The 18,690-nt window shown below is 35.5% G+C and overlaps 1 long non-coding RNA gene across 1 annotated transcript; it reads right to left on the bottom strand.

Annotated features, from left to right (window-relative positions):
- Nucleotides 1-489: 489 nt before the first annotated feature.
- On the bottom strand, nt 490-17,624 carry LOC101677580. Its single transcript, XR_001179780.1, has 4 exons — nt 17,584-17,624; nt 12,587-12,671; nt 1,872-2,000; nt 490-923 (listed from the first exon to the last, which is right to left on the bottom strand). It is a non-coding gene; the product is annotated as an uncharacterized LOC101677580 (long non-coding RNA).
- Between the last annotated feature and the right edge of the window lie 1,066 nt (nt 17,625-18,690).

The following is an 18,690-nucleotide window of genomic DNA, read 5'->3' as shown; positions in this document are numbered from 1 at the left end:
TGTACTTCGAAATTTTTTTTTAATTTCCCCCATTTCTGAAATACCCCACCATAAAATTTGATTTACCAATTTAAAACTAAATATATCTGAATTATTTTCTCTATTGCAAATGATACAAATTTGTATAATTTCTACATACCAATGTACCAGACTATAGATGAGTCAACACACTGGTTTACCTTTATCAACCTCTGGATCTATCCTTAAAATATAATTATTAGAAGATTTTATCTTTATCCTTGTGTTTGCAAAATCAATGTGTGTCCTTTCCAAAGTAACTGGTCGTATACCAGCCAGTCAATAACACTTGAACCTTTAGCAGAATTTCCTTTACCGTCCATCTATTGCTAACACTCACATCTATTACTAGTAAGTAAATTCAGGAATTATAAATTACTAACTCATTAATTCGTCCACAATTAATACTCCTCTAAAAAGTTTTCTGCGAATTTCAAAATAGCATGCAAGTTAAAGAGTTTAGGCAATTTTATAGTGTTATGAAGCAATATGAGCCTGAATTTAAAATTCTCTCAACATCTATTCCCCTTTCTTGTCTTCTCAGGTTTGATCCATTTTGCTGTGTCTATGTGGACATATTTCAAACCAAGTAAAATCTTGCTTCCTTGTGATAAAGATAGGCATCTATTTTGATGGCAAAATAAACATGATACTTCATGTTAGTAATTTTACTTGAAATTGGAATGTGATATAATTACCTAGAATTGCATATGAATAAATTTGAGATATAATCTGCCTTCAGGGAATAGTGTGTTTTCTGCCAATATCCAATTTAAGTACCAAAAACGGATGCAGAACTGATATAAAATTTGAGTCTTTTCGGTATATTCTTTTTCTCTACTAGAATATCAGCAATTTTTTCTTACTGATTTTTGTATCATCAGCATGTAGCACAGAACTTGAACCTAAGCAAAAAGAAAAAGAGGGAATATTTATTAAACTGTATAGGGTAATGATTAAGGGGCTGTGCAAGTGACTTACTAGATGTAGGATTTTAAAAATTACTGAATATTTCTTTGTATTTAATTTATCACCTGTATAATGTAAAGTGACAATAATAATAGGACCTCTATCAAACAGTTGAAATTTAGAGAAATGACCTAAGTGAATTATTGAGTAGAGGGTTGGTGTATAGAAATTTCTCAAACTATATCTGATATAATTATTCTGTAGCTGATATAATATGAGAAATTTTACATGTCTTATTTTGTTTACTCATAACAAATCTCTGCAAAGTAAGTAAACAAAGTAAATTTATATCTAATATGATAGAGGACCAGAAATTAACCAGAGAAGACTATTCCCAAAGGCTTTACTGTAATAACTATGTTTTATCCCTGTATAATGTAACTGAGAGATTAATGATTAAATAGATACAGTTACAAGGTTCTTTATGATGAAAAACTAGAATCCATTTGTCGCAACAAAACCTATTTATTAAATCCCCACTTCATGCTAAGAATAGGGTTAAGGAAAGCAAATGTAACTATAATTTATATTGGAGGATGCAAATCCATAAACATAGGGCTGCAAACCAGTGTTTTCCCACCTCTAGGGTCTGGGTTGACAAAGGACACATACAAAGCCAAAGCAATATCAACATATAAGCTCTATCAAAGGCCCATCTAGCAAGAACAGAATTACAAAAAGAAGCTTGGGCTATTATTTTGCACTTCAAAATTAAACTACATGCTTGGTTGTAGAAGAATTAGTAAAATAATGGTGGGTCTCACCCAAGTATGTCGAGAAAAATCTCCCTGGTGGGTGGGGCAGGGCCAGAACACTTACTGTAAAACGGTTTAAAGGAAAAAGACTCTAGGGGAAATATCATTGTAAAGATGGTATATACTTACTGCTTAAGTTGTATGTCTCTCATACCTTGAGGAAGTGAAAATGGAGGATGCATAAGGAAAACAGTTGGGTTTCCTAGTGATACTTTCAATGAGAAGAGTAGTGACATCAGAAGCGTCCTCTATGGAAATCTGAAAAGGAGAGATAATATTCATTGTTAACTCTAAGTTAAAACTTACATACTATTTTTCCATTTGTTTTTTGCAAAAAAAAAAAATCATATGCTGTGTACTTTATGTTACGCCAATCAGGAGTTATAAAACATTTGGTTTTCCCAAGACTCAGGAAGTTAATCTTGTTGGTGACTTCAGTTACTAAACACCCGATTCCTGGATGACAAAATTATTTTTTTCCTATGACCAGCAAACAATCGGTGAATTAACCTTATCATGCTGTGAAGAGAGCTTGCCTCACTAATATTTGACCTACATTTTTTGCACTTATTCATGTTCTTTTCCTAAATCACTTATTTCATTAGTTTTTTCCAAAATGTTGACTTTGTTAATTTGATTTTGCTTCTGCATTCATTAGCTGTTAATATTCTGCAAATAAAGATGTAGTCTAATCAGAACATATCCTTTAAAAATCATAAGCATAAAAAACCAAGTAAACTACTGCAAATATACTTAAGTTTATTGATGGTAATAAAAAATTATTTGGACATTTCAGACTAAATAAAATATCTATTTACAGTCGCTAACCATTTCCTCAAATTCATTCTTTTAAACCATCTAAATTTAGAGCATGTTCTTTGTATAATAGATCCTGTAGATTTATATATATATGTAGACATACATATATATAATCACAATAAAATCCACAGATGACTTCATATTCCTCACGCAAATAGTCATACATTTATTTATAAGTCAGGCAGTATAAGTCTTGAGATAAGATGTATCTTGAAACAATACAAGTAACATCACTTTAAAAGATCAATCTGAAAATGTTATAGATCTTCAAATAATTATGTCTTAAAATCCCGCTGTGGTTAATTATCTCCAGGGAGCATATTTATTATTTTAGAAGCATCTGGAGAAAAGAATTAGAAAGGAAAAAATAACTTTCTGAAACCTAGTTTTTATCAAAATCATTTTGACAGATTCAGGCTACCTACAGACTCAATTCACCTGAAAGGCAATGATAAAACATTTATGTCAACTGTAATATAAGCAAATAATCAGCAGTGAAGTTGGAAGAGTTACAAGAAAATATAATTTTTGTTGTACAATTTTACTAAATCAAGTAATGTGAAATTTTCTTAATACATAAGAAAGTGAAGTGATATTGAATATATAGATATATTTGCATAGTTATATAATAAATAGATATATTTGCATAGTTCATGAGATATTACAATCATGTTTCAATACTACTTTTAAGCTTTAGCAAGTTATGACTATCAAAAACCATTACTTATCTTTTTGAGGCATACAACATGATCCTATTAGCATTATATAAATTAAGTCCATTTGTAGAAAATTTACACACATTACCTGATAGTTTACCTTTATTTTAATCATATTTAAAAAATTATTTTGGCCATATATTTTAATAAAATGAGCTGCTATCTGACTTAAGAATGACAATCTAATAAATATTAATTAAACATCCACTATCCAAAAAAAAAAAAAAAAAGGTGCCACAGAAGCTACAATCCATAAGGTTAAACCAGATAGGGTAAGTCTCCACATATCTGTAATAAAAAAGATATTTGAATAATGCATATTCTTATAACTAAAATATGAAAAAATAGACAAGTTATACTAATTACAGCCATGTTTCTTGATCAGAGTGAGAGATTACAAATAAGCTTCAATGATCAATTGGAAATTAATGTTGAAGACATCAGTATAAACTCAGGCTAATATACATGCAGATTGATACATACAAAATATTTTTGGTTATGTGTATTTTCACAGGTTAGTATACACATGTATATTTCCTTATGTAGAAGGCCTAAAGGAAATGACACCCCAACAACATCAAACACCTATAGTCTGCAGAATTTTGTTTCTTATATCATTCTCTGGTGAAATAAACTAGGGCTTTTAGAAAAATGGCTGATTCCAGGACTGGAGCAAGGAATATACAATATAAGCTTGGAGTATCTTTTAGTGACATAAATTAAGGAAATATTTACAATATAAAGTATGTATATGTATATCAAAGGAAATAAGAAATCAAGAAAGAGTTGCATTTGACCAAAGCTGGACAATTTGAACAAAAAATTAGTGTGGCATTGCATTATAGCCCAAAGTACAAAGTCAGTATCTATGAACCTATACTGATGTGAGCAAATAATTGATAAATAAGTAAATATTATGAGTAAAGTGGCTCTCAACTTTTCTCTCATTAAGGATTGGCTGTATATGGTGACTTCTTTCCATACTGTATGGAAAGAGAGAAAAAAAGAAGGAAAACCCCAGAAAGGGAAAAAACTAATGAATTCAGTCAGGTGAGATTGAGGTTAACATCCCCAACCATAAGTCATGTTGATTGTGTATGCTTTTGATATGATATAATGAGAAAGACATTTTACTTCTGTGGTCTTCTTCCCAGTGACCCATAAACACAGTTTAATCACGAGGAAAAGCATAGGACTGACTTCATTTCAGCTACAATCTACAAAATACCTACCCAGTACTCACGAATTGTCAAAGTCACTGAAAACAGAGAAAGTCTTAGAGACTGTCACATCTAAGAGGGGTCTAAGGAGACATGGGCTTAAATGTAATTTGGTACATTCTGGAATCTTGGCATAGCAAAATGACATTATAAAATAATTAAGAAACTCTGAATAAAGTGTGGGCTTTAGCTAATAATTGTCAAGAATGATGCCATGCACCAGTTATTGATTCCAAGGGAGGAATCCGACTATGTGGAAAATATAAAAAATTATCACTGTGCCAATCACCAGGAATAAAAGTCTAACAGTGCTACACATTGCATATTGGTATCAGAATCATCAAGGAAAACAATATAATCAAGCACTGGCTAGGATAATGCTTTATTTATATAGAGAAGAGGCAGAACAAGATCAAATTCAATAGGGGGCATAGGTCCCTCAGGACAAGTGGGTCTCTTTCGTGCCTGATATAGGGCAATGGGTCTCTGTGCACCCCTCTCTTGTTGCCATAGAAGGATCTTCATGCCTCTCTGGGACATCTAAAATATTGAAACTAGGGGCTTGTTTGAGGGCCACTGATATTTTTCTTTTAGTAGAATGAAGCAATATACCTGTGCCTGAAACAAAAGAGATATTCTCACACAACATGATAACCCCAACACAGACTGTGTGGGCTCTTTATCTCTTGGCAAGGAAGTGTTCCTGGCTCAAGACCCGTTTCTCTGCAGCTGACTAAAGGTTGAAAAAGTGCATGCACCTGACTATTTTTTTTCTAACAATAATATCAATATTCATTCATTAATTGTAACAAATATGCGATAACAATATAAGCTGCCAATATATAGGAAATTGGATGTGGAGTATACAGGAGCTCTTTGTATATTCAGACTGGCCAGCATCCTAAATTGCTTGAGGTTAATTCCTAAAAATTATTCTTTCTCTTCCTCTGTGTGTGTGTGTGTGTGTGTGTGTGTATAATCTCCATCCTAATATACATCTTAATATATGTATATATCTGTCTATACATCTACCAATTATCTATCAATCTATCCTATTGTCTTATTTGTTCTGTTTCCCTAGAGCATCTTTCTGAAACAAAATTAGAGTAGTGATATTGTTATTCTTCAATTTGCTTTAGTGTGTGTATTTTATGGGAAATTCTAACTCTGCAACCCCTGTATCCTTGAAAGGCAGGAGTCACAGTGTGGAGAAAAGGAGATACAGATTTAATATAGAAGTGTTTCAGTAAAAACCCAGTAGTTCATTATTTCAGTTGAAGCTTTATGAACACACAAATGTCCTGTGTGTGTGTGTGTGTGTGTGTGTGTGTTTTATATATTTTTCCTATATGTAAACACTGAAACAGCCTAGAAATATTGACCAACCTAGTAGCAAATGAGCATTCCCAGTGATCTAATTCTGGTTATAACACAACATCTTGTACTTTAAAAAAAGTAGTGCTTTTTAGGAGAAATGACTAATTCCAGCTCTGGGGTGAAAATAAATGTGTAAGATTAACCTGAGTTTCCTGTTAAATCAGATATCAAAAAGCTATTAATGTTTACTGAGATACTGTCAAAGGCTGGAAAGCCAGCTTGAAAAGGTTTCTGCTGTCAAAGAACACCATTTGAGCCCATTAAGAATAAAATTTGCAATGCATTAAAATGTATCAGATGTGTTCAAATCTATCAGTTTATAATGATATTAAAATATTTTAAAACCTCTATAGGATTATAGGCACCCTTTTTAATATCTTCAAATATAGAGATCAAAATACACAAATGAAATATTTATAGTCTTTTTTCTGACACTTATCACTGCATAATCAAAGAATAGATAAGAATAAGTGATTATTTATAAAATTATTCCATACCTAAGTAAAAGCATGTGATAGGATCAGAATATTACAAGTTGTCAACTTCCAACAAACTAGTGGATCTAGCAATGAACATTAATGACTACTAATATTGTCACCTCATTAAAATTTATTGTGCTATATTTTATTTTGTATATTTTTCTTTTATCCGTGTTTTATTAATAAAAAGGTTAATACTAAAGAATATATTACCATGTTAGTGATTATATCGATTATCCCATCAATTTATTCAAAATTGACTTATCCAAAGTAGATACTTTATAACTTTACATAATTTCAAAGATAAAGATTTTATATGCCACTCTAATCATTTGAGTTTCATTAGGGAATGTTTTATTAAACATTTTTAAAATCTTCATTTGCATTTATAAAATTTTAAAGCATAATTTTTATTCTTAACTATTAATTTTATTCTTTTCTGTAATTTATTGTAATTTCTAGGTTCACTTTTTATGCATTGACTAAGTATTAAATTATTCTTCATAAATATCATTTCTGTAACAGAATATTTTGGTTTTGGGCCTACCTATCATCCTTAATTCCTTTTTTGGAAATGTCTCCTATATGCCCACTCTCGTAAGCTATGTTAAAAAAAGGGTCTTCTTGTAGCACCAGGCTTTGGACGTGTGATCCACATTTAAACAAGCCAAGAACCAAATCCTCCTATGCACAGCGTTTTTAATAGTGGATACCAGATGACATAGTATTAGTAAATCTGTATACAACCATCTCCTGGACACACTGGCTATTTAAGAAATAGATATATTACCTACTTTGTAAGCAAAGTAAACATGATAACTGTACGATAATATACTAAAATAGAAATGCTTTTATTCTGCTAGCCCGATACTTAGGAGGATATAGGATTGGGTCTGAGGGCAGAAATTCTGCCGTCACTTGATGCTAGAGAAAAACAAAAGAATGAGATAAAGAAAAAATACTCTTTCTGATGACAGTGTCTGATACCCAGATTAAGACAGAACTGATGAAGAAAAAAAAAAAAAAAAAGACAGAACTGATGACAATTCTTGGCTTTTCATTTAAATAATATGGTAATTGCCTCTTTTGAGTAAATCAGTTTGAGTTAGATTTTGTGACAATTGCACCATTATATTTGCCATGTTCCATTAAAGTAATGCCATGTCCAAAAAGCATAATTGTCTGTTATGACAGTTGTCCTTGACTATGTTCAAACATATCAGAGAAAACTGGTAAGAAATGTTTACATAAAATATTTTGTCAAATACTGTGGTAGATAAACAAAATTTGATGAGATCATTATTACATTCAGAATCCCACATCTTTGTTCATTTATTTTAAAAGACTTATAGTATGTACTATGTGACGTATATTACTCTAGGTATGAGACGTGGGACCCATGTGGGACTAATTTAAGACTGAAGGGATATGGCAGGAAAAGATACACAGCTGAAGAAGATAAGATTTGCCTCAAGAACTTTATGATCACCCACACACACACACACACACAAGTTACATGAAAACATTAGGTTTGACATTGTTACTTGTCTACTTCTTTCATTTGACTTCCTCCCCTACTCCTACTACCCTGACTACACCTGAAGTTTAATTTCTATGCACTGCCTGGGTGTGAAGCCCTATATCTTTGACTGGGTTCCCTAGAAGCAGAATCTGAGGGAGAAACTCTCAAATTATTCAGAGGAACACTCTCAGAAGGTAGGGAGTGAATGAAACAGAAGAGATCAAGAGCGGTGGCACACTAAGCAAGAACGTGTTCTTAGCTGGGGATAAATTAAACTGAATTACCTGAAAGTTTTGGAGCACAATTTGTACCACAGACTTCCTGCTCCTTATATGCAAAGGGAAAGAAATGTGTAGCCTATATGTCATTCAGCCACGGGTTGAGGAGGTCTGCCTCTCCCAGCAGTAGCTGTGCCTGCAGCTTCTGGTGGGTGGGGGGTTATTTGGTAAGGCACAAGGGCCAACTCACTGGTGAAAAGACAGCTGTGAGTTGCTACTAGCCAACACTTGTAGCATATCATCTCCAAGATGGATCCAGCAAGGCAACATCAGCGTCCAGTTCTCCACACCCATCTAGGTTCATATATTTGTAGGCATGGTGTTTCTCCCGCCCAGGCTGTCCATCAAAACCTGCTGCGCCAGAGAAGGTTGAGCACTGCTCGTTTGTTGCTTTCATAGCACTTTGACTATGCCTTTGATCACTTAAAGCAGTAGAATGTAATAACTTGCTTGCAAGTGTGTTTCCCTGGTCAGAGATTTAATTATGGATTGTAATTAATCTCTATTTTCCCAATGCACAATACAGTGATGTAATCACGTTATTATTGATGGCACGTATGTTACTTTTTAATTGTTTGAAGTTGTTGATACAACAAGAAAGACAAAGCTGAAATTTTGGATACCTAGACCAACTGACATAGAATGTTTAGAGCTGAGTATCTTAGAGTAAGTAAACCACTGATCAGACAGGTGACCTGGAATTTCCTTTGATTCTAAGTTTCTTAGTGTGAGAAACAGGGATGATAAGTATTGCTACAGGCCTGTTTCCATGACTAATTGAGATAATGTATATGTTTGAGATAAATGTATACAATGCACAGTGAGTAGTAAACACTAAGTATTGAACATATATCAGCTATTACTGATGATTTTGCTGAAAATCATAATGACTGCAAGAAAATTGTAAATATCACAGTCTCATGCTGAAATTTAGTGTTTTAAGTATTTTTAAGGGATCAACAAAAGAAGAGGAAAGAGTGAATTTGGCATTTTCTATATCTGTGCTTTACTAGATATTCAACTTTGTGACACATGACAGAATATATCAAAGATGTTGCTGTTTTTCCTGCAGCCACTGGTTTGTATCATTCAGATGTGTATTTATCCTCTCATTGCTGAGGCTAGAATTTGTCCTGGCTAGGGTCAGTTTAATACATTAATGTCATCATGTTATCAGCACCAAAGAAGAATTCCATGTTTTGATCTCAACTAACTCTCTCAGTTTATAAAATATATTTAAGGAGTGACAGAAAACATGAAAAATAGTAAAGAAGTAACTCCTGCATCTTCCTTTTTTTTTTTTTTTTAAGATTTTATTTATGTATTTGACAGGCAGAGATCACAAGTAGGCAGAGAGAGAGATAGGTGGAAGCAGGTTCCCTGCTGAGCAGAGAGCCCCATGCAGGGATGGATCCCAGGACTCTGGGATCATGACCTGAGCTGAAAGCAGAGGCTTTAACCCACTGAGCCACCCAGGTGACCCTCCTGCAGGTTTCTTAATTAATTAGATTTTTTAATCAGTTATCCCACAAGATCGTGCTCACTACAGCAGTGATATACTCTGCTAGAGGATTGACAAAGACCATCATATTGTTGCTGAGGTGGTTTTGATAGTTGTTTTAACCTAAAAATGTGTTCTCAAGAAATAAAGTTCCCGATCCTGAATTATATCAAAAAAATTTTTTTTTTTACTTTTTTAAAAATTTTTTATAAACATATAATGTATTTTTATCCCCAGGGGTACAGGTCTGTGAATCGCTTGGTTTACACACTTCACAGCACTCACCATAGCACATACCCTCCCCAATGTCACATACCCTCCCCAATGTCCATAACCCCGCCCCCCTCTTCCAAACCCCCTCTCCCCAGCAACCCTCAGTTTGTTTTGTGAGATTAAGAGTCACTTATGGTTAAGAATGTTTTATATTATTAAAATACATTCTTTTTCTTCTAAAATCTTTACTAGGAAACATTATTAGGAATTGAAACACCTAATCACAGAAAAAATGATTACAATTTTTAGGCATATTTTCATCTGCTTTATTATTTTTCTTCACTTTATTCTTTGCTATAATTTCTTTTCATCAAAATTTGAGAATATGTGATTAAAGGTTTGATTGATAAGTGTAATTCAGAAAATGCAAGACAGCTTCAGTGTTCTGTTTTTACTAAAGTTTCTGAATTAATTAAAAATAGAGTAAAAATGCTTTGGATTAAAGCACATTTGGTTGGTCTACTATAGTGTAAGTTGTGCATGCTTATGTGTGCGTTATCAAAGAACAGTTATCTAGAAAGACCACCATCAGTGGAGCTTGGACAAAAATGCTTATATTCATATTGGGGCTTTATACCATACTGTCCCCCTTGCGTATCATTGCATACCCAGTACAGAGAAGAAACTTGTCTCAGAAGATGCTTATTGAATGCTTGTTGACTGATTCACAGATTGACCCAATACAATATGTTGCCATGTAAGTAAAAGCTAGAAATGTAGACAAACATTCTCAGGTGCATTAATCCAATTCAGATTTCCACATTCCATAGTCTAATCCATTAATAATTTCACATTCCAGAATCTAATGCCCTTCCGCATCATGTCAGTCTTTGTTGTGGACTTTTACACACTCTAAATTTAATTTTTCATGGAAAATATTTTTTTTTTATTATTCATTAGTTTATTCTTTCAATCTGGTGGCAAATGCCTAGTGAATACTCATTACTTGTCTAACACTAGACACTTGTTTGTTATTACTTGTCTGACACTAGACTAGTACTGATAAATACTGAGGGAAAGATTACATAGTTCTAAATATTTACAACAAAAATAGAGGAACATCAAGCCATTAACAGGTGACTTGGAAACTGAAAACTAACCCAGATCATTCAGGTCTACCAACTGATGACTCCCATTACATGACCATGTATGCTGGAGTATTGATAGCATGAATGGGTTAGAGAAGGCGGAGCCAAAGACGTCACAAACTTTTTCATGCTGCCTTCAGATGCAACAAGCAGCAGATGGATGTTGTGGAATAGCTTCATTTTTATTCTTATCTCACCTACATAATTCAATTATATTAAACACTCTAATGCAAAAGATATTAAAAGATGCTTTTAAAGGGCCAGTTTTTACATGTGGAACAATTAAAATACTCAGTTCACCAATTTTGCCCCTCTTCCAAATTCTGCCTCTCCATTCTCAGGATTCATATTGTATACCATCTTATATTGTTTTGAGCATTTATTTTTATTTCCCAGGCTCTGTTCTGGGCAATATTTCCTAGATCCAGTATGAACAGGTTATACAAAGTTTACGCTTTCAGGCATTGTATTTTAATTGAGAAGACAAAACAAATCTAAAAATGAAATAATTGAGGACATAATGAGTGCTGAAGAGAAAAATGGAGGAAATGTTATGGGATGGTGGCAAGGCTACTTTGTTTATTTTTAAAGATTTATTTATTTATTTTAGAGAAGGGTGGGGAGCAGCAGAGGGAAAGATTATCAAGCAGATTAACTGTTGAGCAGGGAGCCCAGCACTGGGCTTGAACTTACTACCTTGAGATCATGACCTGAGCTGAAATCAAGAGTCAGACGCTCAACTGACTGAGCCGCCCAGGTTCCCTGGAAAGGTTATGATAGTTAGCAGAAATGGCTTGGTAAGGAACCAACCGTTAAGGAAAGGCCTAAATGGGAATATTTCTTGCTAGGAACATAATGTGTATAGGCCCTAAAGTGGACATGAACTTAGAATAAAATAGACACAAGAAAAATGCCCCATTGTGTGAAGAAAGGAGAATTATGGACAGCAGGAGATTGCAACAACAAAGTTTTTCTCTTGGCCATTGCCAGATCTCCATTTATGTGCTTTTTATAAATGAACAAGCCCTAAAAACATTATAGTATTTTTCCCCTTTCTTTATCAACCCCCACACTTTTTCCCTTAATATCAAGCCTGTTTTAAAATAGCCCTTAATTAGGAGCCCCTTTTTTTCACTGGTCCCATGAGCCCTCTTTAGTTGGGTAATGGTTAGTTGAAATAGGTAGTTGAAAGGTATTCCTGGATCAAGAAATATCACTTAGGGGTTTAAAATTTAATAATACATAAATTCTCTGTACAGATCACTCCAATCAATATAAAATTACGTATTAACAACTCATTTTAAAATAAAACACCCTACTCATCTTATTCCTACAGTAAGATAATGTAGTTGTCACCTCTCTTTTGCAAGATGGGAGAATTATTAAATTTTATTTAGGGAAACTTCCTAAGCTATACTTTCCTAATTTCCATCCTCCAAGAGAGATGGTCACAATGGAGCTTCAAACGATATTCTGTAGGATGTAGAAGAGCATTTCCATCCCTCTGACCATGTTCCCATTAGAGTTATTAGTTACTTATTGAAAATAGAGTCCTTATTCTGAATACTCACAAACCAGAAAATCTTGGAGGGTCCTATCATTCAGCCTTTGCTCTTGTAAGATATCCACAAGACACTCATGGCCATGATACTGATACTGTAACAGTAAATACAAATAGGAAAAATAAAATCTTCTGGTTGGAAATAAAGGAAGAGACCCCTCACCCTTTCCTCACTTCCCTTTTCTTATTTGCTTTAGACATTTGAAAGTGTAAGGTGTGTTTTTTGTTTCGTTTTGCTCTGTGAAATGTGTGTAAATCCTTAAAAGCAATATCAGCCTTTCCTCAATTTTAAGACCCAGGAATGTTTTCTGTAGGACCTGGGATGATCTCTTTGAAATCAAAGTAGGTGGGAAGGAAGATGCCAAATTTGAGTGGGAACTTTCCTCCAATTGCAGGTCTACCTACCTCCTGCCATAAAGTCTGTTCTTACCCTGGTGAAAGCCACTTAGCTAACAGAGATTGACCCTTCTTACCAGGTAGAGTACAAATGCACTCAGTGTCCCCAGTGGTGCTGCCAAGTCTGCTGACTTCTGGACTGGCTCTTATTTATATTGAGTATAACATGTATGTAGAATTGTATCTGCTTGGCTATAGAAAAGGGTGTGATTTCTTTCAGTCTTTGCAATCTCTTAGTGCATTGTCTATGATGCACATCACATTCTGGTTGAATGCTTATCCAACAAGAAAACCACTTTCTTTCTCTTCCTACTTGGTGGAAAGGTTTTCTGGGGTGGGAAAAGATTTTGTCTTTAATTATATTTCCCCAACAGTTCAGAGGCTCGAGATCCAGACTCAGAGCTGAAATTGAGGAGTGTTGCGGTATTTGATTTGGACTGATAAAATAGGAGCTGAGAGACATTCAAAGAAAAAAAAAATCAAGTTGAGGAACGGTATTGTTGAGTGTGAATCTAAAGGAGCAGATACTGGGTTCAGGAAATGAGAAATGAATCAGAGATAAAATAATGGATTCCAAACTGTGAGTTGAAGACTGAATATAGATTTCCTACCGTGCTGTAGCAGGGGGACGATGATTTCAGAGTGTCAGTATTGTTCAGAACAGGGACACCTGGGTGGCTCAGTCAGTTAAGTGACTGACTCTCAATTATGGCTCGGGTCATGATCTCAGAGCCTGAGATTGAGCCCCACATCACGCTCCATTCTCAGCACTGACTCAGCTGGTCCCTTTCCTTCTGCCCCTCCCCCTGCTTGGGCACTCTCTCCCTCTCTCTCTCAAATAAATAAAATCTAAAATAAAATATTGCTATGAATATGGTGGAGGCTCTGCTGGGATCTTTTACCAAAGTACATTTTTGAAAGCAAGGTCCTGGGGCACCTGGGTGGCTCAGTGGGATAAGCCGCTGCCTTCGGCTCAGGTCATGATCTCGGGGTCCCGGAATCGAGTCCCGCATCGGGCTCTCTGCTCAGCAGGGAGCCTGCTTCCTCCTCTCTCTCTGCCTGCCTCTCTGCCTACTTGTGATCTCTCTCTGTCAAATAAATAAATAAAATCTTAAAAAAAAAAAAAAAAAAAAAAAGAAAGCAAGGTCCTTCTTACTTACTATTTTTTTTTCCAGGAATAAAGGCCTTTATGCACATACACTTTTCATAGTATACCAGGGAGAGAGAATTCATCAAAATTCCAAGATAGAGGGATGCCTGGATGGCTCAGTCAGCTAAGCATCTACCTTGGGTTCCTGGGATCAAATCCTGCCTCAGGCTCCTTGCTCAGCAGGGAGCCTGCTCTTCCCTCTACTTGCTTCTCCCACTGCTTGTACTCTCTGTCTCCCTCTGACAAATAAATAAATAAAACCCTTAAAAAAAAATCCAAGATAGATTCTTAGATACACTCTTTGTCTACCCACAGATTGCTAAATAAGCAAATGTTTGAATCAAACATTTCATCTTTTAAATTGAAAAAAGAAAAAGATAAATTCAATCAGTAAATACAGATTTGAAATTTTATAGTTTTTTTTTCTTTTCTTTGATCTTATGCTAAAAAAGAGAAGGCAAGCAAATATGCAGACATTCTGAGAACCTGTGATTCATATTTTTCTTGCCATTTCTCCTTTGCTCTAAGGATTAAATTAAGTCTTAAGGACTTCCACAAAATTAATGTATAAAATCAGCACATATTTTTGTGGGGGTGGGGAAGGGAGAAAAATTATTATCAGTTTTTATATCAGAAGAATAGAATTGTAATCCAGGTTTCTATAGGTATGATTATAAATTCTAAGGGAATATTTTCAAACCATAAGACCTCAATTGGCTGTCTACCCTAATTGGCACGAGAACTCCAGAATCTAGCCAAAGTCTTGGAAGAGCAACAAAAACAGAGCGGACAATCAAGTCAAAAAATAAATAGGATTTGTTGTCTAACAGCAGGAAGAGTTTGAACCACACTCTGATTATGTTCCCTGATGTATAAGCTAACACAAACTCCTGGTGTGTACTTGTGTGTGTGCGTGTGTTTGTGTGCATATGTGTATGTGTATGTGTTTCTTTTCTCCACCAGTAAGAAGTTAAGCTATCGTTGTCCTTATTCATGTTCTGTAGGACAGATTTTTTGAGGCTTGCAATTAAAAGTATGACAGGAGATCTAATTTGAATAGAAGAGGTAAATTTTATTTTCATGTCTGTGTGTGCATATGTATATAGTTTTTATTTTCTTTTAAGTCAAATAATTCAAACTTGCATTTAATCCAAGCTCATAACAGTTATTTATATATCTGCCTTGCATGCTAAAGAAACAATTTAAATTTCCATTCTTATTTCTAACATCTCATGAAATAAAAAAAATAATTCAGATTGCTCTAAATGACTTTGACTTTCTCATAATGCGAATATCTTGGATGTATGTTCAATTACCTTATTTTGCATAAATATGACATAATTAAACTTTATTACTTGTAATTTATACCATGGTTAATCATAGCTGAAAGGCCACACTTGCCTTCCATACAGTGCTTTAAAATAAAATGCCTTTCCAAATGAACAAATGTTCAGTATTAATAATTGCACTTGGAAGTGCTTTTATCCAAAACTACTTGTATGATTATTCTAGAAATAGTCAATGTTAGTAAGTGGCATTTTAACAGATAAATTACTTTTTATAATAGCAAACCATTTACTTAGTGGAATAAAAGATTTGGCAAAGTAACTCACTATCAATAAATGCAACTTTTGCATGTAAATTTGTATATTACTGGGAAAAAAAAAAAACCTTGCTGTGTTTTTTTATTTTTAAATATTTGGCTCCTTTATTTTTTAAATCTCAACATTTTTAAAACATAAAAGTACTAGCAAGCAACTGCACATCTAAAGCACTTAAAATAAGTAAATAATGTAGATAACGATCACATTTCATTGAAGTATAAAATTGTCATTTGACAATTTATCTATCCATCAGGGAAAAGATACCATAATGAAGAAAACAATGTTATTCATGAAACACATTTTTTTTTTGGTGGAATATGTTAAAACTTTATTTTTAAAGGTATCACAACAGCCACTGAAACACAAATTTATTTTCCTGAGGCAAATGGTCAAGCAGTTGTGAGTGAGGAAAGACAAAGCTTGGGTAGCTGGCCAGGCCCTCCCTGTCACTGCTTCACAACTGGGACCCTGTGTATAGAAAGCAAGACCTCAGGCAATAGCAGCACAGCCCTACTCTCCCATTGTAAGCCAAGTGGTGTCAAGTCAGAAGACAAGAAACCACACTAATTATTAAACAAAGATAGTTCAATATTTGTAAATGGCTAAACATACAAGAGAATTGAAAAGAAAAAGGGAGCAGCAAAGTAGCTGCAGGTAAGCCTGGGGCTGTAGGAAACAAAGGTCTGCCTGGCCAGATCTAAAACTGGGAAGGAAGGGCCTTGGGACCACATAAATGGGACCCAGACACTGATGAGAAGACGTGGGCTGGTGCTGGTACCTCTCACCAGAATGCTCACCAGATCAAAGGAGTTCCATGCTATCACCTCAGTGTCATATATATATGGGAAAGTGGGAAAGATTTTAAATTGGGCTTCCCTAATCCTGCTTGGATTGGATCCAATCACCACCTTGGGCTGTGGTAAATCATTGGGCTAAATGGGAATACCCAGACCTGGCTGAATGAGAAGTTGTAGGCCAACAAAAGCAACCCTAAAGCAGTGAATGGATTCATCATGACAGTGTTAGCACCACTAGGAGCAAAGGTGAGACACACACTGACATCCGGGGCCGCGGTGGAGTGGGGGAGACATACAATGGGGGAGACTACATCTGAATTAATTTGGCAATGGATTCATCCCTACACACCTAAAAAAGAAACTGGCCCTCTTGACACCTTAATACCAGTCTTGTAAGACCCAGAGTGGAGGAACTGGGTGCTTTGTCTGTGGACTTCTGATTCACAAAATCTGTGAAATGCTGAATGAATATTGTTCTGAACCTCTAGGTTGGTAGTTGTTCATGAAGACATCAATAGAAATCTAATACAGAGGGCAGTCAAATAGTGTACATTTACTCAAAGCTGGGTTCTTATCATTTGGAAAAAATTCTAAATTCTGAGAAGAGAAAGAGAAACCTCTGGTATGACGGTGATGAGGGAGCACGAGGAGGCTGGCTGAGGACAAAGCAAAAGCTGGCGCCTTGTACCCCCCCATCTGCTCCCCCTCAGTCCTATGTGTAGCATCCCTCAGGCAGCTCTGACTGCCATGAACAATAAGCAAATAGTTAACTTGCAGAGCTCACAATCCTGCTAGACAGGAGTCTCCCTTGGCTTGCAAATGTCCTAAATCTCACTAACAAAGATGATTGATAGCAGGATTGTGACATCCCACCAAAAAGTCTCCCAACTATCTTAATATTAATGGCTGGTCTGAAGACAACATTGATTAAGGGCAAGGCCTCCAGTAGGCCTCAGATATCCTGGCACCTTGTAGGCCCTCTTTAGCAGGTGGAAACTCCCATTGAAACCTCCCTTCTCCTCACCTTCCCCCAACCGCAAAAGGTATATAAGATGCCTACCCTCACAACCCAGGGCAGCAGCTCTTCCTGCCCACGGGTCCTGTTCCCGTGCTTTATTAAACCACCATTTTGCACCAAAGATGTCTCAAGAATTCTTTCTTGGTCATCAGCTCCGGACCTCAGCCCATTGAACCTCACCTAGGTTCTAGAACTTCATCAACAGGACAATGGACACCCTTGAGGTGCAACCTGGGATATCCCTTCCGAAGTCCCACAGGCCTCTCCTCTGGGCATTCTCATACCCAGCAGTGAATCCACTGTAGTAAAATGAAGACTAGGGACAAAGCCTATTTCCCTGTTACCTGAGCTTGAACATTGACTGCATTCTTCAACATATGTACACCAGAAACAAACAAACAAACAAAAACAGGGGTTGGATGTTTGCCAGACATTTCTGGTGGGCCTACTTCTAAAGGAAGCTCAGATTCTATTTTTCCTGTGGTACCTTGATAAACAAATCTCCCTCTGAACATTAAGAAAAGGCATTACTTTTGGTTCAGTGATGCTGGCTGTGATTATTTTGGGCATCCTGGATTTTTTTTTATAGGATTATGATGATGGTCATTTAATAAATGTTGTATTTGATATGAACATTTGATATTTGGTATGAACACTGGATATATGAGCCCAATACAAGCACACAGACCTGCTGGCTGAACACATTCTGTGAACTCCTGCTGGCAGGTTTAATAACTATATCTGTAGTGCGTTACCTGGTACCTGCTATTCTTAAAGAGCTTGTCAAGATCATATAACTGAAATAAGAGAAAAGAAAGTACTTAGTCTTCTCACAAAAGATTTAATAAAGGCAGCAGTCCTGCGTGAAGCTATTTCATTCCAGTGGACACCACTGATGCTTGGATCTCCTCTGTAGAATATCAAAGATGAAACCGTGAAATCTCCGCTGCTTCACAGGCAAGGACTGATGTCATAACTGTGACTGAACAGACTGCTGCCATTATGGAACCTGGTATGAAGCCTTGGACTTTGCCAGCACTTTCTTTGTGTGTGTTCTTCCAGAAAAAGATCAGGATCAATTAGCTTCCACGTAGCCAGACCTGCAATCTATCTGTACACTCCTTTCACAAAGCTATTTGGGATATTCTA

This window comes from Mustela putorius, unplaced genomic scaffold (assembly GCF_011764305.1).
Source record: "Mustela putorius furo isolate JIRA1106 unplaced genomic scaffold, ASM1176430v1.1 tig00003974_pilon_pilon_pilon, whole genome shotgun sequence".
NCBI lineage: Eukaryota > Metazoa > Chordata > Mammalia > Carnivora > Mustelidae > Mustela > Mustela putorius.
The sequence above is the reverse complement of the archived record's forward strand: the minus strand, read 5'-3'. Positions and strand labels throughout refer to the sequence as shown.